This window comes from Colobus angolensis, unplaced genomic scaffold (genome assembly GCF_000951035.1).
Source record: "Colobus angolensis palliatus isolate OR3802 unplaced genomic scaffold, Cang.pa_1.0 Scaffold360, whole genome shotgun sequence".
Classification (NCBI taxonomy): domain Eukaryota; kingdom Metazoa; phylum Chordata; class Mammalia; order Primates; family Cercopithecidae; genus Colobus; species Colobus angolensis.
In genome coordinates, this window is record NW_012116933.1 from 766876 (window position 1) to 792487 (window position 25612).

General features: G+C 34.9%; 1 protein-coding gene and 1 long non-coding RNA gene across 3 annotated transcripts in view; both read right to left on the minus strand.

Moving 5' to 3' along the window:
- LOC105519893 (putative uncharacterized protein encoded by LINC00478) overlaps positions 1–25612 on the minus strand; it is a 426129-nt gene that overhangs the window by 347982 nt on the left and 52535 nt on the right. The window lies entirely within an intron of this gene.
- LOC105519892 lies at positions 24657–25608 on the minus strand. The gene is made up of 2 exons (XR_001003032.1): positions 25172–25608; positions 24657–24857 (listed from the first exon to the last, which is right to left on the minus strand). It is a non-coding gene; the product is annotated as an uncharacterized LOC105519892 (long non-coding RNA).

Here is a 25612-nt window from a genome sequence, read left to right on the forward strand (position 1 = left end):
GCTTATGCTTGGCAACAATTAGACAGTAGCCTGTCTTAGAGAGTAGCACGTTTTCACAAGAAATTTTCTTAAAATTTTGTAAGACTAAAACACAAGCATTATCATAAGAAAAAAAAATTCCTGAGGAGATCCCATGACTTTCGTTGTGCAATAGAATATCAAAATTATTCTTTCTGTGGAAAAATGGAAGATATAATAATTCCTAGAGACAATTTATTTTTCGGTAATGTTATGTTCTGCCATCATTATATTTTCCCTATATTCATGTCCCAGCATGTATATTTTAGTGCATAAGATTGGATACCTGGGGCCGGGTGCGGTGGCTCACGCCTGTAATCCCAGCACTTTGGGAGGCCGAGGTGGGGGCATCATGAGGTCAGGAGATCAAGACCATCCTGGCTAATACGGTGAAATCCTGTCTCTATTAAAAACACAAATAATTAGCCAGGCATGGTGGCGGGAGCTGTAGTCCCAGCTACTCGGGAGGCTGAGGCAGGAGAAAGGTGTGAACCCGGGAGGCGGAGCTTGCAGTGAGCCGAGATCGCACCACTGCACTCCAGCCTGGGACAGAGCAAGACTATGTCTCAAAAAAAAAAAAAGAAAGAAAAAAGAAAAAAATTAGACACCTGGGTAACCATCTATATAATGCATTCTATGTCAAGCTCATTATTGATAAACACTAATTTAATTTCATCAAATAATCATAATTCCAATGATAATACACTTTCTGAAGTTTTTTCAGAATATTTGTTATATTCTTATCTCCCAGGAGGGATATATAACTTCAGGTAAGATGTTTGAACAGTTTTAAATGAGTCATATCAACAATATATGTATTAAATCCCATATATTGTAGCATTTCATGGAGAAATCGAAGCCCAAATTTAATCGGTCTTTTTAAAATCCTTTTTAAGAGGCTTTCATCCCAAATTGAAATCTTACTTTGCTATCTCCTTTGTGCTATGGTCTGAACTGAAAAACTAATATTTGTATCTTGCCCAGTTTTTCTAATTCTATTTATTATGTTATTCAGCATTTATTTTCTGTAAATAATTACCCATTTGGAATGCCAATTATTAAGTTTTTCCACTTTCATAGTGCCCATATTGGTGGTTTGTTTGTTTTACGTGTATTACTTCTTTGCCAACTAAATTAGGATCTCCTAATTGGAAAAGCAACTTTGAATCATAACATTAAGCCACAACATCTGTAAAGGTACAAGATATGTTATAACGGCTCCATTAAATATTTCAGCCAAGATTGATGGTTATAATGTATAAAATGCTCTAATTTCCCAGAAGTAAAATTAACACTAAACACTAAGCTATTGCCTACGTTAGCTCTGCATTACTGGTAGCCAATTTATTCCACCTGTCATATGATGAGTTACAATTACTTAAGAGGCTGGCATTCCACAATGAAAATACGAAATATCCACCAATATTCAAGACAGAATAACAGGCACACAATCTTATGAATGTGCTACAGTTCTCAAAAATTCTGAAAAAAACCCAGTGATAGATGTAATGAGATATGTAATGATATACTATAAGGTTTTTACAGTTTAAAAATTCCTAAGTATAAGAAAATAAAACATAAAATACAATTATGCTAACAAATTAAATAATAGCACAGATCTGTCAAAAACTCTAATCTCAACGCACCATTTGGTCATTTCACATGTAGGTTTATTTCACGTTGTGCGTATGTATGTGCTCTGCTGGTGTGTGTGCCACATGTTCATGGGCTGTTTGGGGAAGGTAGTGGAAGTAAAACCTTTTTTTATTTGAAGATTGATATTTAAGAGTCTACAGAAAGCATGGTATGTGTTTTTCAGTGAAAATTACACTTTCCTTGGAAATACTACAGAACTATTTTACTGACAATACATTTTATTTGCATTTGGGAAATAAGAAAAATTGTATCATCTGCTTTGACTCATTGCTTTGGGTGTTCTACTCACCTATGGTGCAAAACTCAAATGATTCCTAAAGACTGTTTACTCACCAAAAGTAAGAATCATGCCTTTTTGTGCCTGCAACTGTATTTCCAACATGTAGGAGGGTTCTTAAGTAGCATTCAATAAATATTTTATTTAGTCAAAAACAGAACACTGAATGTATGAAACACCTTATTTTAAATAATTTTACACAAATATTCATTGTATGTCAAGTAATATGGATATGTGTATAAAGCATCAATAAAAATAAATATTTTTCATATCACTCAGATTTCTGCAAATTTGTAACAATGGAGAATGAGGGCTTCGGGACTTTCGTGCCTCATAGATTTGAGTTCCAATTCTTTTTCTGGAATTGAGAAAACATCAGCTCCTTAAATGTCTGGGTTTACACTCATCTGACAAAAAGAGACTAAATCCTTTTCAAAGAGCTCGTGATAGGATTGGAGTGTATCATACAGGGTTTACGAAAGTCCATCAAATGACAGATACCGTTTTCCCATGTTATTATCTTTCATATCCATGCTGATATTTTAAATAAAAGGTCTGGCATTTCAGATTTTTGACAACAATAACTGACAAAATTAGTACAAAATTTGTTTTTCAAACAGAATTTTTTAAAAACTGGGATAGATTTTAGAACATTACTTGGTCCAAACTCACGTATGTAAATAGGCAATGGGTAAACTAGCTATAAAAATAAATCCTTTTGAAGATATGCAGATAGATAGATACTATGCTGCTTTTTCCTTGTTCAAAAATGACTCCCTACATCTCAAATCCCCTAATTGGTTATATACTGTCAGAGAGCACAAGTAAGCAGTCATTGTACTCAAAACAACGGCAGTAATAATGTTAATAATTTGAAGAGAATAATGAGTTTATTATTTTTTGTCCTACTATTGGAAAATTCCAAATTGAATTTACCCTCTGCTAACTGGTAATGTTATGCTTGCCCTTTATATTATGAATTTGATGATGGAAATGGTTCAATCTCATCTCAGGTTTTCAATCACTTGATTTCCCTTAATAAGAATCAAATTAGTAAGGGTAATGGCTTTTGCTAATTTCAGTGTTTTTTGGCAGAGTAACATTACCCCTGTTATAATCCAAAAGTTCAGTTAGGATCCTACAAATTGCTTTTCGAGAGAACAATTGTGCATAATGCCAAAATCCACCCCAAAATAAATGCATATCTCATTTAAAAAATACTTTTTTGGTTTGGATGTTTTTGAATGATAACTGTAACACAACCTTTTCATTTATTTCCTTTTATTTAGTCCACATAGTGACTATGACATAATGAGATCTTTTCTTCAAAATTACTATTATCTGCATAAGATTATCAAAATCCTTCCAGCTATTTTAGATCAATGAAATTACAACTTCAAATCTACATGAAAGTCATATCCCTTACTTTCCTTTCTCCTCTTATTATTATATATTTTTGAGAGTCTACTATATAGCAGAAGTGCTCCAACACACATAAAAAATCTCCCTGACACCAAAGAATTGGAACCTAATGGAGATACCATAACTGAAGGCACCATTTCTAAGTGTTTTGTAGAACTATAAATTCCCTAAGAAACCTTAAAGCTTCAAAATCTGATTTATGTGAACAAAAAAAGAGAGACGATCATTAATTTCTGCTTATATTCTATTACTGCCATAATATACAGACAGTTCAGGGAGCTTCATGCATTCATGTAAAAATGGTTGATAATAAGATAGAAAGAATCTGAGACAGTAGATGTCTTTATGATGATGAGCCACATGCCTGGTCTGGTTGACCTATCTTCCTGCAGACATTATGGGAAAGAGAAGTAAATTTCTATCTTGCTGGATCCACTCTATGTGAGTGTCCTTGTTACCTCTGTTTCAGGCTATATGAGTGTGCTTCTAATTCTTGATGCTGAAAACTTTTCAGCCAATAACTTTTCATCTCTACTTCCACCACCCAACTACTGGATTATAGTCTTTGTAGATCTAATGGCATTTTTTCCTTCTTCACCTGGAAAATTCCTACGTAAACTTCAAATATTACATCCTATTAGAAATCTTCCCCAACTCAATCATAGTTTTTCACACAATCCACTGAGTTCCCCAAGGACCAGTTGTTTGAGAATAATGAGTTTATTATTTTTTGTCCTACTATTGGAAAATTCCAAATTGAATTTACCCTCTGCTAACTGGTAATGTTATGCTTCCCCTTTATATTATGAATTTGATGATGGAAATTCATCAAATTTCCATCATGTTTGAGAAACAACTGGTCCTTGGGGAGCTGCAAAACAAATGTAAGAGATATAGTCTGAGAAAGGTTGAGAAGGATACTTTTTTTTTTTTTGAGATGGAGTCTCACCCTGTCGCCCAGGCTGGAGTGCAGTGGTGTGATCTTGGCTCACTGAAACCTCCGCCTCTTGGTTCAAGCGGTTCTCCTGCCCCAGCCTCCCGAGTAGCTCGTATTACAAGTGTGTGCCACCACATCAGGCTAATTTTTGTATTTTTAGTAGAGACAGGGCTTCACCATGTTAGGCTGGTCTTGAAGAGAAGGATGCATTTTTTGAATTACATAATTAAGAGAGACCTTGTGCTATAAGAGAAAGAAGACTGACAATAATTAAAAAGCCAGCATAATACTATAAGTTGTACTAGTTTGGAAAAAAGCACAACTCTCTCCCTTGTTCCTTAACTTAGCTTTGTTGTTATGACACATAATATAAACTGCAGTATTCCATGTAAGTTAAGCACAACCAATTATTTACCTGAATAAAATAATTAAAGCCAAACAAAATGGAAAACATATTTGCCATCTAATCTCTCCATGTTGGATGTTTAGGTTTCATGAGGTTGTCTTATAGAAGAAAGAATCAGAATAGTAAGACAAAAACAGTTCTCAGTTAAGAAGAAATGCCATTCTGTGAAGTTTATGAATTAAGTTGGATAATGATTAGTTCCTCAAAAGAGGAAAGTTATATATAAACTAATAAGTCTTATATTATAGTAAGGCAAAACCAAAAGACAAACGAGCGAACAATAATAAGCAAAAAGCAATAATTTTGAAAAAGTACACAGATATGGCCATCTTCTTAGAAACATATTTTATCCAATATTTCATTGACTATTGAAAGTTATACAAGAGTATTTGCATCAATCAGAATATGCTAAAAAAGAAAAGTCATGTCTTTAAAATAAATGATTTTCTTGGAAGAATAGAAAATAGTCAAAATTAAAAGCAGTTACCATGAGACTTTTTTTTTCTGTGATAGAAAAAACATTAGGAAGGAAAGAAAATAATAAAGTCCAAAAACTGAGGATGAGATATCTAACTTCTTAACAGCTTAATTCAATTTGATCATGTTCACATTTAACAATTCATTGAACTCATCGGGTTTCAGCTTAGCGTCACGTATGTTGAAACTGCAGGAAGGCTTACAGGAAGCCCAAACATCTCCAAATTATGGAAGTGAATAGGCTGAAGAAGATGTGACTTCTTTATAAAACTCAACACTGCTTTTAAAAGATATTACAATTGATGTAATCACTTACTTTCCATGTTCTCCTTATTAGGACCCGTGGGAGACTCCTGCTCCTAATATCAAGAAAATAAGCATTCATATTCTTTGTGACTGGTTGATTTGTGGTCTGGAAGATATTCTAAACTTGTGTAATTTCACCAGAATTTCCTTTTCTGCATTGGCTGCTAGAAATCTTGAAACAAAAATTATGATCTATTTATAGCAAGGGCATATAACATTATGTTATCTTTTTAGCCCCATTGCTGGCACTTTTGTTTTGTTTTCAAGACCATTTTTCTTTCTTTTTACACTTTTATCTTCAATTACAGGTCTTTCCCAATATCCTTTACCAAACAAGGGCAAGAGTGAATAAATGAATGAAAGAACACTCATTTTTAAATGGCACATCTGGGCCCAGAGTGCAAATATTCTGTCTCCAAAACAAGTGCTATGTCTTCTCTACATTATTTAGCATCTCTACTTAAAATTGGATACATTTCACTTTGCATCATTGAGAGTTGTAAGAATGACTTATCCTTTATCAAAAAAGAAAAAAGAAATAGTTTTGAGGAAAATTGCTTTCCAAATTCAGGTCCTTTTTAAAAATCAACAAGTGTCTACTATTGGTAAGGAAGCATTCCACATATCTCTATGTCTGTCTGTCTATCTATCTATATCTATCTATCTATCTATCTATCATTAAGATACTTTAAAGAAAACATTTAAAGGTACTAATACTATTTCAAATTTTATTTGGTAATTTTCACTCAACAAATCTTTCCAAAGACACACAATAAAAATAGAAAGAAAGAAAAAGTAACTATTTCAGTCATTCTGAAACTTTTAGATAGCTAATCTCTGGCTATCTAAAAGTTTAGCACACCACAATAACAGTCCTCTAACAGAAAAGCAAGATAACATCATAGAGAAAAAAAATAATCAACTTCTATGGCAGAATAAAAGGAAAATGTAAGGATTTTTTTTTGAAATAATTTGGGCTATGGACAGACCTGTCATAGACACCCACCTATTTTCGAAGCCCTTCTGAAGAATCTTTAATTGGTATAAGACCATAGCCAAGAACTGTGGTTAGTGTACTATACTCAAGTAATTAAACCATCCTCTAAAAGTTTTGAGGCCTCCTATTTAGAACTGAGCAAAAGAGAAGATTTTGTAATTTGATGAATGAATAACTAATGAGACTAGTTAACATTTTAGAGTGGTTTCTTTGTGTCAAGCCCTGCAGCAATTGCATTATCTCTAATCTTCTCAAACCTAAGAAAAGTAGTATAATTATTCTCACTTTTATAGATGAATAAACTGAGGTTTAGGAAGGCTTGTTTAAGGTCATAAAGCCAGTAAGTGTTGGAAGTTAGTCTGCCTCCAAACACTACACTCTTAAGCCCTATCCTATATTACCATCTGTGCTTATATATGGTAAAATTCATAATGTGTGGCTAACATTTGATATTACTGGTATTAAAGTTCATTGATATTCTTAAAGACCTTCTTCAGGCTGAGCATGGTGGCTCACGCTTGTAATCCCAGCACTTTGGGAGGCTGAGGCAAGCAGATGACGTGAGGTCAGGAGTTTGAGACCAGCCTAACCAACATGGTGAAATCCTATTTCTACTATAAATACAAAATTAGCTGGGCATGGTGGCACATGCCTGTAATCCCAGCTACTTGGGAGGCTGAGGCAGTAGAATAGCTTGAACCTGGGAGGTGGAGGTTGCAGTAAGCCGAGATCGCACCATTGCACTCCAATCTGGGCAACAAGAGTGAAACTCTGTCTCAAAAAAAAAAAAAAAAAAAAAAAATAAAAAAACTTTGAAAGACTAGCTGTACAAATGCTATATACAAGGAAACATTGATTAAAATATAAAATATTTACGCTGGAGTCCACTATTCAATCTTTAATTTCAAATTATGTAAATAAAAATATCCTACCAAATATAAGTTGTATGGGAAAAAGTAGTATCATTTAATTTTCTAAATAGGACGAAAATGAACAGAGGCTTTCAAGTCCACCTTTGCAAACCGTATCTAGTACATCTATATACCATATCTAGTATCACCCACACTTCACATAATTTTATATAAGCACTGCCAAGAGACTACAACATTTTTTAAAGGTGGTGGTAAAACTGCAAACTTTGGAAAGAAGAATTTTATTACCTATCCATAAAATTCAAGTTTACAAGAGAGTTGGAATATATTTATGCTATGGTAACTTGATCATGCATAAAAGGGGTGATACACTCAGTGACCCACATTACTTTAATTAAAAACCTGGTTGGGGTTACTTCAGGTTGGAGAAAAGCATAGAAATAGAAATCACAAGGGAAGATTTATATTCTTGATAGTACCACTAACAGGAACTCTGCATAATATAAAGATTGTTTTATTTCTATGTCAGAAAGCAATCAATATAAACTAAATGTGAGATGTAAAATACTGTTATTAGAAGGAGGAAATTGTATTATTCATTCATAAAATTTCTTTCAGGGCTGACTCAGAAGTTCCTTTTCAATGATTTCCACAAACTTATAAAATTTTATCTCAAATCAATGAATGCATGCAGCAATAGAAATTATTTTTCTTAAAATAGAAGTGAGGAGTCCCCCAATGAGAACTATATTTTACAAATTATTACATGAAATATCACAGACTGAAGCCTGAGGGAAGGGAACGTTGACTAGGAGACTTGGATTGGGCGCACTCTTGCAAATAATCGAAATGTTGCCTTCTAAAGCAAGAACCAAGTAAAATAAAGGAGGGAAAGAAAAGTGGAAATAGATTTAACTAGTGAAACAGAATTATGAAAATCAGAAAAATTACTCTATACCCAGATCCACTGATAGTCGAAACACCTTACACTAGGAGAGTCAAAACACGTACACAAAATGTGCATTTTGCACATTACATTCATTAATTATTTGATTTTCATAACAACCTTCAGAACTGCAAAAGAGATAATCTCACCTGCATTTTACAATTCAGAAACAGGCTCCAAAGAACTCAGATGGCCCCCTCACCTCAATGCAAATTTACAAATGGATAGAGGAGACCTTCAAACCTACAATTGCTATTTCAAGTCAAGAATGCTTCCCAAATCATACACTGTCTCATCAACAGAGTCTAATGTCAAAGAGAGGAGAACTGGTTTTGGAAAATGAGGTGTTAATCAACATTTTTCAGCCTGTGGTGTGTAATAATAAAGACTGATCTTCAAGAAACCTGTGGCGGGTTCAAGAGAGTAAAAATATCTGATAATAAAACAAAATGGAATATAGGTGAATATAAAATTTAATATTGTTCATAATTATAAGTTATATCATAATAGATGATTAAAACAATTTAAGCAATTATTTTTTATTTAAGCTCTTGTGGATTAAGATCAAACCAGTTTCTTGCTTGCCTATAATTAGAAAATAGACAATCCTGAATTGGAATTGATCCATTTCCTACACTTAAGTCAATTCCAACTTCAACAAACACTTCTGTCCCATGTGGTAACATCCTATCCCACGGCAGGAACTTTGCAAAGAACTGAGAACAAAAGGTAATACAAGAATTACCACTCTCATAAAGTACAGTCAATTGATTCTAAATTTTGTATATACCAGTTTAATAATAAATTTGTGGCATGTTAACAAACCACAGAAAAGAACATTCTATCCAAACATTAGAGATGGCTGTTTCCAAAAATATTTTTCACTTACTTCACCATTACTATTTCTAACGTGTACCTCATTCTATTCTCTTTCTTCCCAGATTTCACTTCAAAGTAATAATGTTGATTAGTTTTTCATTCATGAACACTAACCTACCACTGTTATTCTTTTTTTTTTTTTTTTTTTTTTTTGAGATGGAGTCTCCCTCTGTCGCCCAGGCTGGAGTGCAGTGGTGCGATCTCGGCTCACTGCAAGCTCAACCTCCCGGGTTCCCGCCATTCTCCTACCTCAGCTTCCCGAGTAGCTGGGACTACAGGTGCCGCCACCACGCCTGGCTGATTTTTTGTATTTTTTTAGTAGAGACGTGGTTTCACCGTGTTAGCCAGGATGGTCTCGATCTCCTGACCTCACGATTTGCCCACCTTGGCCTCCCAAAGTGCTGGGATTTCAGGTGTGAGCCACCGCACCCGGCCCTCTACCACTATTATTCTACTGATTCTACTACTAATAATTGTATTATTACTGATTTTCTTTGATTTTAGGCAATATTGATAACATAAAAACGGGGTGGAAATGACACCTACAATTACTTCCTTTTCGAGCACAAATACATATGGACCTTTCTGGGTGCTTTCCTTATAAAATGAAATGGACCTACCCATTTTAGGTGTGACATCTACTTTTTAAAATTAAAAACAAAAAACTATATACATGTTTCAGAAAAGTTTGTAACTGTCACAATTATAATGCAACTTGTTCAGTCCATCAATATAAACATACTTTTATTGGTCAAAAATCTCTAGATGGTAAAATCTGTGAATTATTCTTAAAACTGTGCCTTACAACTTGATAGAAAATTAAGCCAAAACACAAGACAGAATGACCACCAGATGTTTTCATAGAAGGCAGACACTGCTTTAATGAATTTCATCCCTATGGAAAATCCCACCCCATTTTATGAGCTTCATAATCTGTTCCCTAAAGGAATGGAAATATTGAGATTGCTGAGCAGCACATAACTCCACATTATGAAAACAATTTGTTCAGTTATTTTTTCTTCGAAATACCATGCTTTGCTAATAATAGGTTCTACCATGGTTTGTCTTTCTTAATTTTAAAAGTTATATTTCCTAAAATTGAAAAGATACTAAAAATGTTTAAAGAAGTAAACAAGGCACCCATATCATACATATTCTTACCATCTAGAGTTAACCATCAATAATATCTTAGCATATTTTTATTAGTATTCTTCCTTGTTTTTTCTACTAGGAGTCATGCTCACTGCAAAAAAACTCAAAAAATTATTTGTCTGGAAATAAAAAGTACAGCAAAATATTTTTAAACACACAAAATGCTAACAAAGAAATAACTGGAATTGATATGAGGGAAAATTCATTTCAGGCATTTTTCTGTGCGTAGATATGGATGGATAGATGAATGTATGGATGGATGGATGGATGGATGGTAATATTCATAAATATTTAATCATTATAAACACTGTTTTTAAAGTCTTAAATTTAATTTTTATAGATTATAACAAAATAAAACTGAAGTAACACTAAAGATAGTGGTGAATTTCTAATATTTCTTTACCAACAAAGGTATGACTTCTTTAAATTTTCTTTTTGCTTAAGAATTAAAAATATTAAGAAGTTTTGTCATTTTCCATCTTAAAACTCTATATTACAGGGTATAATTCTGTAGGATTCTGTAAAATATGAAGACATTAGCAGTTTACATGTCCCTACCTCACCTCTTTGTACTTCCTAATTTTAAAATGAATATTCTTATACTTATCTTCTTTAGGCTTAAACTTCTGTACACCTCTGTTACAATATATATATTTTTTTTTTTTTGAGATGGAGTCTTGCTCTTTGGCCCAGGCTGGAGTGCAGTGGCACAGTCTTGGCTCACTGCAAGCTCCGCCTCCTGGGTTCAGGCCATTCTCTTGCCTCAGCCTCCCGAGTAGCTGGGACTACAGGCTCCCACCACCAGGCCCAGCTAATTTTTTTGGTAGAGACGGGGTTTCACCATGTTAGCCAGGATGGTCTCAATCGCCTGACCTCATGATCCACCCGCCTCGGCCTCCCAAAGTGCGTAAGCCACCATGCCCTGCCCTCTGTTGCAATATTACCCTTGATTGCTAAGTATTAATTTTATATTTAAATATTTGCAAAGCCTACTATTTTTTTACGAGGCCTTTCTTTTTCTGCACTTTTTATTTTGATTCAACTACTGATTGGCTTAATGTATTGTTACAATGATTTTAGAAACACTCTGGCACCACTACTATATATATAGAGAGAGAGAGAGAGTAAATAGAATGTATTATTTATATATGTGTGTAAATATATGTGTGTATATATATGTGTGTGTGTATATATATATATTTTTATAATCATTTTAAAAGGAAACAAACTCCAAATACGAACACAAAGGAATGTGTTAAAATTGTGCTGTCAACTAATTTAAATTGTGTAAATGCATTTTTACTAGTAATTTCAAAATAATTTAACCAAAGGGAATTCTGTGTGGACAAAGAACTTCTAATTGGATTTCAAAATGTAGTTATATTAACAAACTATTTTTAAGAACAGCTTTGATAGCTATGCTGTATTGGTGTTGGAATTTTGTAATCTTCTACTCCTCTGAATTTATAGAACACATGCAAAGTTACTATATCAAAATGATTTCTACTAATATTACAGATTTGCTTTTTAATAGATGTGCTAACTTTCATGTTTGGAGGGTAAGAAAAGCAACACTGGAGACATGACTACTAGAATGATACTCAAAAAAGCACAGATGGGTTTTTGCATTTGTCACAGTTGATTCAAGAAGTTCCTCATCTCAACAGACTGCTTTCTTCAAATCTTCAAATGCACCCCACAGTAACTTAACCCAGAACAGGTGACAGACCCTGCCCCAGCGAGAAACTATGTCCTTCAGTTGATTTAACTTATTTGCAAAGGCTGATTACAGCAATCTAATACTCATACATTAGACCCCAGGTTACCAAGTAAGAAAGGAATTAGCTGTGACTTAGCAAGATCCTCATTTAAATTTCACAGCTCTGATTTTAAAATTATGTGTTCTGGTTCAAATGGTGCTACGGTTTTGACAAGCTATATGACACTCTCAGCTACTCGCCCAGCAACATGATAGTCACATTAAAGCTCAGGATGAAATAACATGTCTGACAAAATGGATAACCCGTGACAAAACAACTCATTGGGAAATGTCACATTGAGCTTATGAATCACCTATCATCAGACATGCTTGGTACCCAGGAGGCTGGTGGTATCACCAGAAGAACATTCACAACCAGGAATAATTAGGTTTCTCTAGAAGCAGTTTTCAGAGTAAGCTTTCAGACTGTCACAATTAAAAGCAAGCTTATTATTAGATATGGTAGCCTCATAAAACTGGCCCTATCAGAGTAAAGAACTGTTTAAATATCATATAGAAGTAAGGGGTTTTGGAAGTTTTCAACATAATTAAAAACCTGAAATTTACCTATCCTTAGAAGACAAAAAATAATTGAAATCCCACATTCTGATTACTTAGAATATGGGGGTGGGGAAACACAACTGTTTACGGCTTTTTCTTCATAACTGGCATTGGCTCCCAAAGGAGAGAGGGCATTGGTTTCTGACACAAATGAAGGCAAAATCCACAAATCCAGCTTCACTTAATCTGTCCTCAAGATGTCGATAACAGAGACTGCTGCCACATGCAATCATGTAATTTAGGGGTATGTGTTTAGCCACAGAGAAGCAAAGGTATGCACAAAAACTCCAAGGGCAGAGGAGTGACAAAGAACTAGATCTTTGATGTGCTATAAGGAACTTGGTACAGGGATAATTTGCAAACATATAAAGATACATACACATATAGTTTGATTTAATGTCCATTATTTCTTAACTGGCCACTATTTAGAAATCGGTTAATCTCCTAAGTATGTTGTAAATGACAGGTAGAGCTGTCATTCCATACATGTTTTAATGCAGTTAGATTAAGAAAACAAGAACACATTAGTATAATCAAACTATGCACATTAGCTTTATAATAAAGCAATCAGTAGTAAGGAAGAATCTAGGAAATTTGCTAATGATTATCTTCAAAAATGTTCCCCTACTGTCTACAGACATGGCCAGCAAAGATGTTTAGAACGAAGCAAAGACAATTTAAATTAATTATTTCTAATTTTTTAAACAGACCAATAAAAGACAGTTAAGGTTAATTTAGTTAACATCCCATGAATTCAGGGTTGCAAAAAGCTAAGGTGGAATTTTTATGGAGGGTTTGCTTTCTAATAAGAAATCAATTAAGGCTTATGAAGTTTGCCTACTTCTTTTAAATGGCATCTTAAAAGCAATTTTTTAAGAAATCATTTTTATTCAAATACAAGCACCTTCCAAAAGAGACTAGCTTGCTAAGAATTTACTTATTCATATCTGAAAATACTTTTCTGTCAAAAATTCTTAAATTCAATTACCATAAATTTAATATCCTAATCGCTTATGCTGGAGGATATTTGTCACAATGCCAACAACCAGTGCCCTGTGCACTTTTACTTAGCTTTCTTGCTTTTAAGGAATGTTTTCAGCTTAAATAGCAACTGTTAGCTTTAGAGATAAGTAACCATTCAAGACAGGACTGACAATTGATCCTATGGTTTATAGAAAAGGCTTTTACGTGCCAAATCAGTGAATTCTTCAGTAAATTTTTTTTCCAGATTTGTACCTGCGTTGGTAAGAGACAAGGAAATTTGGCAACTGCATCAATATGAATTTGGTTTAATTTACTGACCAAGATACATTAAAAAGGTTTTCACTTACCTTGTGTAGCATTTCCATTTTGGTGTACTACCTCTTTCCCTCAAAATATCTCAGAAGATCACCTTTAGTAAATCAAAATGTATCCTTTTCTAGTCATACAATTTTACAATACAGATATTGAATGGACAAAGACAATAAAATCAACTAAATATGGCCATCTGGAGTTTGAGGCCACCAAATAATGAAATAACTGTTAAATGTGTTAGTCTAGTCCTCTGAGTGGCATTTTCCCCCATGTCATCATGCTAAGTACTAGGGGATGTATCCATCCCATAATTTGAGACATCTAAGCCTGCAGGCAAAAAGTAGATAGAAAGCAAATGAAGTTTAAAATACAGAAAATTGATTAGAAATAGAATTGAATTAACACCTAGAAATTAGATTGCTTATTTAATTATTTCATTTAGTTTTCATTTTCCTTCAATTACTTTGCAATCTTTTGCAATAAATGAAGCCAAATCATAGAGAAAAAAAGTTTCAGCTTTCTCTTTTTTAAAAAAAAAAAACATTAGCCCATTGCATAAAGTAGAGATGTGAAAATATCTGGTAAACTATTAACTTTTTGTAGGACACCTGATTGAAGTTTGAATAAGACCCAGTTAAATGAAAATGATTTTTTAATGACTGCATTTCTTCAATTTTCAATGTAAAGAAAATGCCAAATGAAAAAAAAAAGAACGTTTTTGGGGCAAATGTATTTTAGAAAATCAGTATCAACTGAGATGTAAAATGCTATTACAAATGCTACTCTAATTCAGGCTATGAAAATTGATGTATTTAAATATGTCTTTGTATTGAAAACATAAACTAGAAAGTTTTAAATGTATGCAACTAGAGACAAACATATCTGATCTTGGGGAAAAGAGAAACAGTAAACAATACGGTAGAATTATCCCACAACACTGTTAAACAGTTGACAAATATTGGATCTGAAGTTACTGCCAGTGGACAGTCTATTTTTAAAGGTAGGCAATGCATCATTTGAGATCAGATGGAAAAAAAAATTGGGGGTATCTAATGATAAAAACTGTATAATCAAAACTTTTGTTTGCCCAAGACCAACACTTTGAGTTGAAAACATAGAGGAAAAGGTAGGCATTTGCTCTTAAGTCTACTATGTGTGTGTCTTGTCTATACATACAACTGTACGTGTTAGTGTGGAGATTGGCCCAGGAGTCTCACAACTGAGTATCAGGTAAACACATACCTGATGTAGGAACTCATTGGTGGCAAGGTCCTAAGCATAAAACCAGCCCCAAAATGTCTTCTCTCTTCAAGGGGGACTGAAATTCCCTTACTAGTGCATTTTATTATGTTAGAGAGGGAAATTGGATATTCGATGATTCCCTATCAAATACAAAATTCCTAGAAGAGAATTTTCCAAGCTACTACCAGTGACCAATATTATAGTTGACTATTTGCCAGTCTTTTTCCATCCTAGAATCCTGATAGACATGCCAAACCTCCATCAACAGTTTAACATCATTAATGAGTGCATCATTAACATTTATCTATAGTAGAAATTCTCTGTGCCATTACTATTATAAACTACACAACCTGTCCCCCAGATGACAATCACTGCCTTAACTGAAATGAATGCATCAGGTTTCTTTCCCATGGAAAACATTCAGAATGGGCTCCTGTGTAGCATGAAACAGGTGAGTTGGAGAAAAATAGCCCAATTCATGGATATTACCAGTAAGTAATACAAGTATGTTGAATGAACTGGATTTGTTTTTTATGTAGTTCTGGATTATTTAATATTTTTATTTCTATGTACATTTCTATTTATTCTCTGCACAAAAAAGGAGATAATATCTGTTTTGTATTCTATAATTTCTATAAGGTGGCATAATAAAAATCATAAACTAGCATACTTCAACAAGATACTTTGGGGAACTCAAAGGCCTTTTATTTAATATCACATTCCTAAGCAATATCCTGCAACAAAAGTTAATTGTCCTGTGTTATAATGTTTTCTCCCTAAATAGCTTCAGCATGCTAAGAGAAATTATCCTAAATATTTTCAACATTTAAATATATTTCCTGAAATTTTTCCAAGTTACATTTTGTAATTTTTTTTTTTTCTTTCTGAGATGGGGTCTGGCACTGTCATCCAGGCAGGAGTGCAGTGGTGTGGTCTCGGCTCACCGCAAGCTCCGCCTCCCGGGTTCACGCCATTCTCTTGCCTCAGCCTCCCGAGTAGCTGGGACTACAGCTCCCGCCACCACGCCCGGCTAATTTTTTTGTATTTTTAGTAGAGACGGGGTTTCACCGTGTTAGCCAGGATGGTCTCCATCTCCTGAACTCATGATCTGCCCGCCTCAGCCTCCCAAAGTGCTGGGATTACAGGCGTGAGCCACCGTGCCCGGCCTATATGTTATAATTCTTAAATTTAACTATAAAAGTACAAATACCAGCAGAATATTTTAATAAATCCTTGCTAATTTAATTCAACAGAAATATTGTTTTATGACTAGAAGATTTTTATAAACAGTGTCACTTTAAAATAAATAAATAAATTTTTGTTTATATAAATAGAAATAAACGAGTGAGTGATTGGGTCACACACTCATTCATATGGCACCAGTTTTAAGGAAAGAAAACATCAAATCTTGAAGCCAGTTCAACTTCAAGAAGCTGTCTCCAAGGAATCTAAGAAAGTTCAATATCAGGATGGGACGCAAAGAGTGAAATGTATTTCCCACAAAATCTTCAAACAAAGGGAAACAAATTCTGTTTATTCTACAGATAAACTATTACATTTGCAATGAAAGGCAATTGGCTAGTTTCCTTTTTTCAAGCTATTTCTTTCGATGGAATTAACAAATTTGACATTTTAAGAGCAATAATTCATGACAACGTACCTATTGTATTAACACTCATGTTGGTACCTATCATATCGGGGTAAACCTAAGTTTGAATCACAAAACTTTTCTTTCCTAAGTCATTAATTGCCGTTAATAATATACCAGATAGATGTAAACTGAAGTACGTATAACTTATTCCAGTGGCAGTAAAAAAAATAGAAATGATTTGGTACCTAGTATGATTGGAAAAGAAATGACGTTTTAAGAAATTATTTAGCATAGATGACATGCTGGACATACTTGTGAACAAGTATTCATTGGAATTTTATTGGAACTATTTATTTTGGTAAATGTCACACTCAAAATAAGTTACATGGTAGCACTAAAACATAGAAACAGAAATACAGGAACTTTTTTCAATGAGGGATTTATTCATGTTTATAAAAATAAATGGAAGAATTGAAAAACAAATTCTCCACCAGCAGTAACAAAAATAACACAGGATAAAGTCAAAAGTCTTTCTTTGCTGTTTTTTGCTGGGTTGATCTGGCTTAAATAAATTCATATTTTCTATTTTAAAGAGGGCTACCAACACAAAAATAAGGGGGGAAAAACTTTTGTTTTTCATACCTCTCAAAATTATTACAGTTATGAGTCATTTCCCACATTTAGCAAAAAATAGTAAAATAAAACAATACTACATTTCATAATATATGAATCAGTCTTCAAAATGATCTTTGATGACTTTACACAGTAGAAGGAAAAAGAAATGCTAATATAAGTGATCTATTTGATACTCTTACTGATAATTTTTAAGGTGGAGAGTAAATTGGAATAAATTTGCAGGAAAATCTTGTGATAAAGGTGGTACAGAGTATCTCCATTAGGTCTATCAACCTGACAGTGAACCAGGGTAGCAGTGAAATACATATCCAGAGCTGTCCTAAAAGGTCTACACTGTGGCAGCTGGGCAACTTAGCCTGCTTCTAAGAAAAGAGATGGGCGTGATAGAGTGATTACGAGGCAATCTACTCTCCAAGTAAAATTTAAGGGAATATGAAATGAAAATTATTTTCTTTTATTTACCCTTGAAAATATGTATTGTCCAGTGGAAGGCAGTCCATAGATTTAAATATTGGTACCTAACCTATTTTTTAGCCTCCCTGGCAAAAATGTGTACAAATACAATGATAAAAAAAATTAAATGAAAGCTATGCTTCAAAGTTACATAATATACTGTGCCTCCGAATGAGTGGCATAATCCAAACGACAAACTAGTTGATATGATTTGGCTCTGTGTCCCCACACAAATCTCACCTTGAATTGTAATACCCACAAGTCAAGGGAGGGACCTGGGGGAAGGTAATTGGATCATGGGGGCAGTTTCCCCCATACTGTTCTCCTTATAATGAGGGAGTTCTCAAGAGATCTGATGGTTTTCAAAATGGCAGGTTTCCCTGAAATCTGTTTCTCTCTCTCTCCTATCACCATGTAAGACGTGCCTGCTTCCCCTTCCACCATGATTGTAAGTTTCCTGAGGCCTCTCCAGCCATGAGGAACTGTGAGTCAATTAAACCTCTTTCCTTTATAAATTACCCAGTCGCAGGTAGTATCTTTATGGTAATGCGAAAGCAGACTGATACGTTAGTAATTTAAATTACTTCTATTATTTTGTCCTCAGAAGATCACTAAACATCTGTAAAGTTTCTGATTTCCCTACTGTCTCAATGAAGCTGATGATTATTCATTTCAAATAATCTATTAGAATGGATGCAAACTTAGAAAGCTGTAGATATCCATAGCATTGTCTAGATGACATTTCAATATCAATTTCACATTAAAGAAAAGTATGTTAATCTAAGAAATAATGTAGCAATTCTATGTTTTTAGCTATAATTTGAATGACGTGAGGTTAGCTCCAAATATTGACATTTTTCATATTATTTTAAATTATGTAAAACGAAGGAATGTGTAATTTTGTTAGAGACTCAGAAATAATGTCATGCACTTCAGTTAATTTTTATCACAAAAGAATATACCATAATTTAATTTTAAGTGATATGACATGTTATAATAATATTAATCCCAGTGGCATGGCACAGGGGACTGAATTAACATGTTTTAAAATTGAACCAGTATATCAATTCACATTAGACCTACAAATGCACCAGAACTTCTAATAGATTTCACTGCTGACTGTGGCATGTAAAAGTCTTTGGAATTTCACAGACACAATATTTCATAATTGTAATCATAATTTAAATCAGCTATAACAAAATGTTGAACCTCTCTGGATGATACTCTAAAAATGATCATTAACAACTTAACTTCTATAAAAGGTAATTTATGCAGTCTATTTTCTGTTGAAGTCCTATATTATAAAAAGTTAAACACAATATTTATAGGGTTTATAAAATTTCCTATTATTTTTAATTGATACATAATGACAGTGGGTATGGGATATTCACAAGTATACAGAAGCATGTAGTGGGTTTTATTTCTGATGTGTACATTTTCTTTTCGTTTTTTTTTTTAAATTTCTTGTCTCCATTGCTTTTATATTCTGCAGCACGCTTTCCTCTTATTTTGTTTAGTACATTTCAATGTGAAACCTATTATGAATCATTTCTTTCTTTCCATATACATATACATACATTCAGACCATTCACATACATATCTATATACATGATACAAACATTTGAATGCAATATTAGAATCAGTTTATGGCGTTTGTTATGCTGAGACTTTCACTACCTTCAAACGTATTTAACTTTCCATGAGGTACACTGGATCAAGTAGAAAATGGATCAAGTAGAAAAGTAATTGTTTTCATAAAAATTAAAAAGTCTAAGGGTCAAATATGCTGAACTAAAGATTCCATTTTAGGCTCAATCACTGACACAAATTCATAAAACTTCTCATTTCTTTACTCTACCTCGCACACAAGCAATTATCAGAGTTATATACACATTACAGTAATGAAGTGGAAGCCAATGACCAAATTGGAATGAAATTAATAAAGATGAATAGCCCTTTTATATAAAAACAGACAAAATTATTTGTGCGCTATGATTCCAACTATGTAAAATCAGTACCCAGGAAAAAATAAATGAAAATAAACACCAAAGTAATGGTAGTGATAACTGTATGGCTTCATAGTTATTAATACTATATATTTTGAAACAACAAGCTTTTCAGGATAAAAATTTGTTTTATTTTTATTTTCACAGTACACAAAGAATTAGATAAAAAGTCAGATTTGCTTGAAGCTATTTTATTGCAATTGAAAGTATAGTGGAGTTTGGCAGATTTCCATAAGGATGGACTGAAATTAGCTTGTCCATGTCTCATCATGCTCATGCTAGAACTACCATTGGGTATTAGTGTTAATCAGGGTCTCTGTCTCACAAGCACATCCCATTCCTCCTGAGGTTAGCAAAATTCTTCCTTAATGAATACAGGTTCCAAAGTTTTTTATAGTCACTGAAAAGACCCATAGGCATTAACAACAATATTACAATTCCATAATCCACACCGTAACAAAACTTCAAAGCGCTTATAAACCGTGAGACTGATAGGAGTTTGACAAAACTGATGTTATAGGAATACATTAAAAGCCCAGACTTCACCACTATGCAGTATATCCATGTAACAAAACTCTATTTGTAGCCCTAAATTTATATAATTTTTTAAAAATATGTTTAAAATGCTTATCACTCATCTCTGCTAAAAATACAAAATTTAGCCAGGCATGGTGGTGTGCACCTGTAATCCCAGCTACTCAGGAGGCTAATGGAGGAGAATCGCTTGAACCCGGGAGGTGGAGGCTGCAGTGAGCCGAGATCGCACCAGTACACTCCAGCCTGGGCAACAGAGCAAGACTCTGTCTCAAATTAAAAAAGAAAAAACAAAAAAACCTCACCAATTCTAGTCCAAATGGTACTTATAGAATATTTAAAACTATTATATAAAATATTGCTTTCTTTATTTTACAGTAAACATATGTGTAAATACACACATATATATCTATGTGTATATGCATATATATATATGATAATATAAAATAATGACAAAGAAGTTTAAGTCTTCTTCTGGAAAATCTCAGCTCTCTAAACATAACAAACCACATACTATCTGACAAACTGATAACTACAATAAAACAAAATCAATTAAGCAAAAAGAAATTAAAGAATGGAAAAATAGTATCAATTGTTCAATTTTCTGGTGTAAATTTGTAAGTAAGAGCTAGGTTCTCTATTTCAATACAGACACAGGTCTTTTTAAATGTTCTTGATCTGTTATGGTTTCTGCAGGTATGGAATTCTCTTGCCATTAAGAACTTGTATGTATGCACACATCGCAACTGTACCTTCCTGTGAACTCTTTTTCTAAAATTTTGATCTTTTCTATAAAATCATGTTAATACATATGGGAAATACAGGTATTATGTACATCAAAGTACTATTAATGTGTATTCCATTGTTCAAGACCGTTGTGTAATACATTTATCAAGTAATATCAACCTATGTATCACATAAAATGACTTTTACATTTTATAGTGAAAAATTTCTCTTGAGAGGTTTTCTGGTTATTCTTCCCAGAATAAATGCAGGCTCTCGACATATTATGGGGTGGATGTCTTTGTAGGATTAGGCACAAAATACATCTTCACCTATAAAAGTAACTGAACCATGGTATAAAGTAATAACCAGGATTAATTCTGACCTGATTAATTCTGAGTAATCTGAATTCCACTCCAGCCTCTGCCCAACCCCTCCAGGCTTGCCAGAGGAAGCTCTGCCAGTGAACACTGAAACCTGTCTTTCATCTTGGGGCATCCTTGAGCCTCTGCATTAGCTCTGTGGCCTAATCTCAGGCTTCTTGTAGTATAAGACAAGTGAGTATGCTTCTATTGAAGCCACTGTAGTAGAGATTTCTGTTACTTGTACATGAAATCCTAACAGGCTGACTGCTTTTAAAACTGATTCAATATACCTCTTTGGGGTACCTCTCACCCTAAACCACTATAGCAAAACTTCTGTTTTTGAGGTGCCAAAAGTGACTAGAGTTGCTGAGGATTCTCATTATTTCAGTATTTTTTTTTTTTTTTTTGAGACGGAGTCTAGCTCTGTGGCCCAGGCTGGAGTGCAGTGGCCGGATCTCAGCTCACTGCAAGCTCTGCCTCCCGGGTTTACGCCATTCTCCTGCCTCAGCCTCCCGAGTAGCTGGGACTACAGGCGCCCGCCACCTCGCCCGGCTAGTTTTTTTTGTATTTTTTAGTAGAGACGGGGTTTCTCCGTGTTAGCCAGGATGGTCTCGATCTCCTGACCTCGTGATCCACCCGTCTCGGCCTCCCAAAGTGCTGGGATTACAGGCTTGAGCCACCGCGCCCGGCCTATTTCAGTATTTTAATAATTGTCTGCTGTGGGACTACAAGAAATAAAAAATCAGGATCACTCAGAAGTGGAGCAGCTGCAACTTCAGGACTTCCTCAAAGTCAGTCATAGAGGTAAACTGATTAAAAACAGTGCAGAGCCTGGGCGTCGTGGCTCATGCCTGTAATCTCAGTACTTTGGGAGGCTGAGGGGGCGGATCACCTGAGGTCAGGAGTTCGACACCAGCCTGGCCAACATGGCAAAACCTCGTCTCTACTAAAAAATACAAAAATTAGCTGGGCGTGGTGGGCGCTTGTAATCCTAGCTACTCAGGAGGCTGAGGCAGAAGAATCCCTTGAACTAGGGAGGCGTAGTTTGCAGTGAGCCGAGACCACTCCTGGGTGAAAAAAGCGACACTCCATCTCAAAAAAAAAAAAAGAAAACTGCAGAGTTAAGCTACACAGCAGTCATGTTCTTGTTGACTGCTACCATCCTGAAAGTGCCAATCATTAAAGCTTTAGCAGTTTTGCGCATTTATCATCGTCTTTTATCCACTGTTATGCTCCCAAGATTAACTCACGGTTTCCTTTTTCCTGTTAGCTTCGAATGTTTTACGTAATAATTGGCGATCAACCCCCATTTTGCTGTCATGGGTGAGTGAGATGAGGATTATGAAGACTCAGCGATATCACCCAAATAATAGTCTACCAAACAGTTAATACACGTAACAGACAAATAATAAATAACATCTTTATGTCTAAATTAATTGTTCTGAGTCTTTTTTACACATTTTTCTTTATAGATACACTATCTGTAGCAAAGAATTCCAGTTTCTGATACAGTATGTATCCCTACTTTTTTCCTGTCAGGACCCTGATGTAGTTTGGGATGTCAATGTACACAGGTTAAATTATTCAAATTTTTTAGCTTCTCATAAAGCCAGAGCAGATAAAGTGACACAGTTCTGGGTAATGACATGATGTTGAAAGGGGCATCTCTTTCCAAATTGAAAAACAGAGCATTGCTTTTCACTAATTTGTTCTTTCCTTCTTTCCTAGGTAGTTATCCTGAGGATATGGGGCCTAGAAGTGTAGCAATCATCTACCGAAGAGGGAGCTAGCATGAGAGTAATAATAGCCAGTGCAACACTGAGCAGAAAAAAAAAAAAAAGAGCCCGAAATCTTGAAGGCACTCTTGAGTGTCTATATTAGCCCTGTGGCCTAATCTCAGGCTCCTTGTAGTATGAGACAAGTAAATATGCTTCTATTTAAGTTCCTGTACTAGGGACTTCTGTTGCTAGCACATGGATTCCTAATACACTGACTGTTTTTAGAAATGATTCAATATACCCTTTTGGGATACTCTGGAACATGATACATGCCCAGTGCTTTGCTAAAGAGTGAATTCATCCACAGGACAGGGGGTGCACTAATATTCTCTGGGACATCTTTAACTTCTAAAATATTAGCCTCTAAAATATTCTACAGTGATTTACTTCTAGCTCTTGCAATCACAATTTATGAACCCCAAAGAGGGACAATTTGCCTGAATTTTTTTTATATGAATGGGAATCTGGGAGATATAGTCTAGATTCTGGATGTATTCAAAATTTCTGGGACATTTTAATTTTTTATGGTACAAGCAGGAAAAACATTGATTAAAATCAGAATCATCCCAGCGAATCTATAATAGCACATTCCAAAATATAAACCAGAAATGACCAAAAAAACAAAAAGAGAAAGAGCTGACAGAAAGTCTGGAGATCAGGTTCTTAAGAAATAAATATAGCTTTAAAGGAATTTAGGCTGGGCGTCGTGGCTCATGTCAGTAATCCCAGCACTTCGGGAGGCCGAGGTGGGTGGATCATCTGAGGTCAGGAGTTCGAGACCAACCTGGCCAACATGGCGAAACCCTGTCTCTGCTAAAAATACAAAAATTAGCTGGGTGTGGTGGTGGGTGCGTGTAATCCCAGCTACTCAGGAGGCTGAGGCATTCTACTCTTGAGAATCACTTGAACCTGGGAGGTGGAGGCTGCAGTGAGCTGAGATCGCACCACTGCACTCCAGCCTAGGTAACAGAGCAAGACTCTGTCTCAAAAAATACATACATACATACATATATAAGGAAATTTAGTGTTTCTTTACGTTTTTGTTTTGTTTTGTTTGAGACAGAGTTTCTCTCCGTTGCCCAGGATGGAGTGCAGTGGTGCGATCTCGACTCACCAGAACCTCCGTCTCCCGGGTTCAAGCAATTCTCCTGCCTCAGCCTCCTGAGTAGCTGGGATTACAGGCGCACGCCACCACAGTCGGCTGATTTTTGTATTTTTAGTAGGGATGGGGTTTCACCATGCTGTCTAGGCTAGTCTCAAACTCTTGACCTCAGGTGATCCACCCGCCTCGGCCTCCCAAAGTGCTGGGATTACAAGCGTGCACCACCACGCCCGGTCAGAGTTTCTTTAAAATTTTTTTCTTTTTATTTTTTTGCTGTCTAAAAAGTGTAACTTTGCATCTTGTTAAAAAACAAAAGGCTAAAATGCTCTAACCAATATTTTTTTTAAAATTATGTTCTAACAAATATTTTTAATCTGTGGATTACCTATATTAGAATAACTAGGAGTTGCTGGTACAACATGTAAATTTAAAAGACACATTCAGATTCATTTAAAAATTTAAAAATCTGGCCGGGCGCGGTGGCTCAAGCCTGTAATCCCAGCACTTTGGGAGGCCGAGACGGGCGGATCACGAGGTCACGAGATCGAGACCATCCTGGCTAACACAGTGAAACCCCGTCTCTACTAAAAAATACAAAAAAAAAACTAGCCGGGCGAGGTGGCGGGCGCCTGTAGTCCCAGCTACTCGGGAGGCTGAGGCAGGAGAATGGCGTAAGCCCGGGAGGCGGGGCTTGCAGTGAGCTGAGATCCGGCCACTGCACTCCAGCCCGGGAGACAGAGCAAGACTCTATCTCAAAAAAAAAAAAAAAAATTTAAAAACCTGAATTTCTGGGGGTGGCACTCAGGATTCTCCTTTAAATAAATCACTCTGGTGATTCTTGTGTTTACCTTGGTGTGAGAACATCTACCATACCTGACACCATAGAATTCTTAATCTCTTGATCTAAAGTTTAAAGTTGACATTTGGCAGTGACTTAGAATGTTGAGTATAAACCTTGTTTCTCACATTAAACACTCAGAATCAATTTCTTTCATATTTAATTTTAGTGTTCATTTTCCTAGGAAGCAGACGACTAATACATGATCTTATCTGAGATAGTCTCAGCCATGATATACTGATGGCACAATGAGACAAGGTCCTTCATAATATTTATCTTTTAATCCAAAGATATATTTTAAACACAGGCAATTACATCCAATGTAATTCAATTGGGTTGTACACGGGCAGCAGCACTAATCAAATTGTAAAATTCGAGGTATT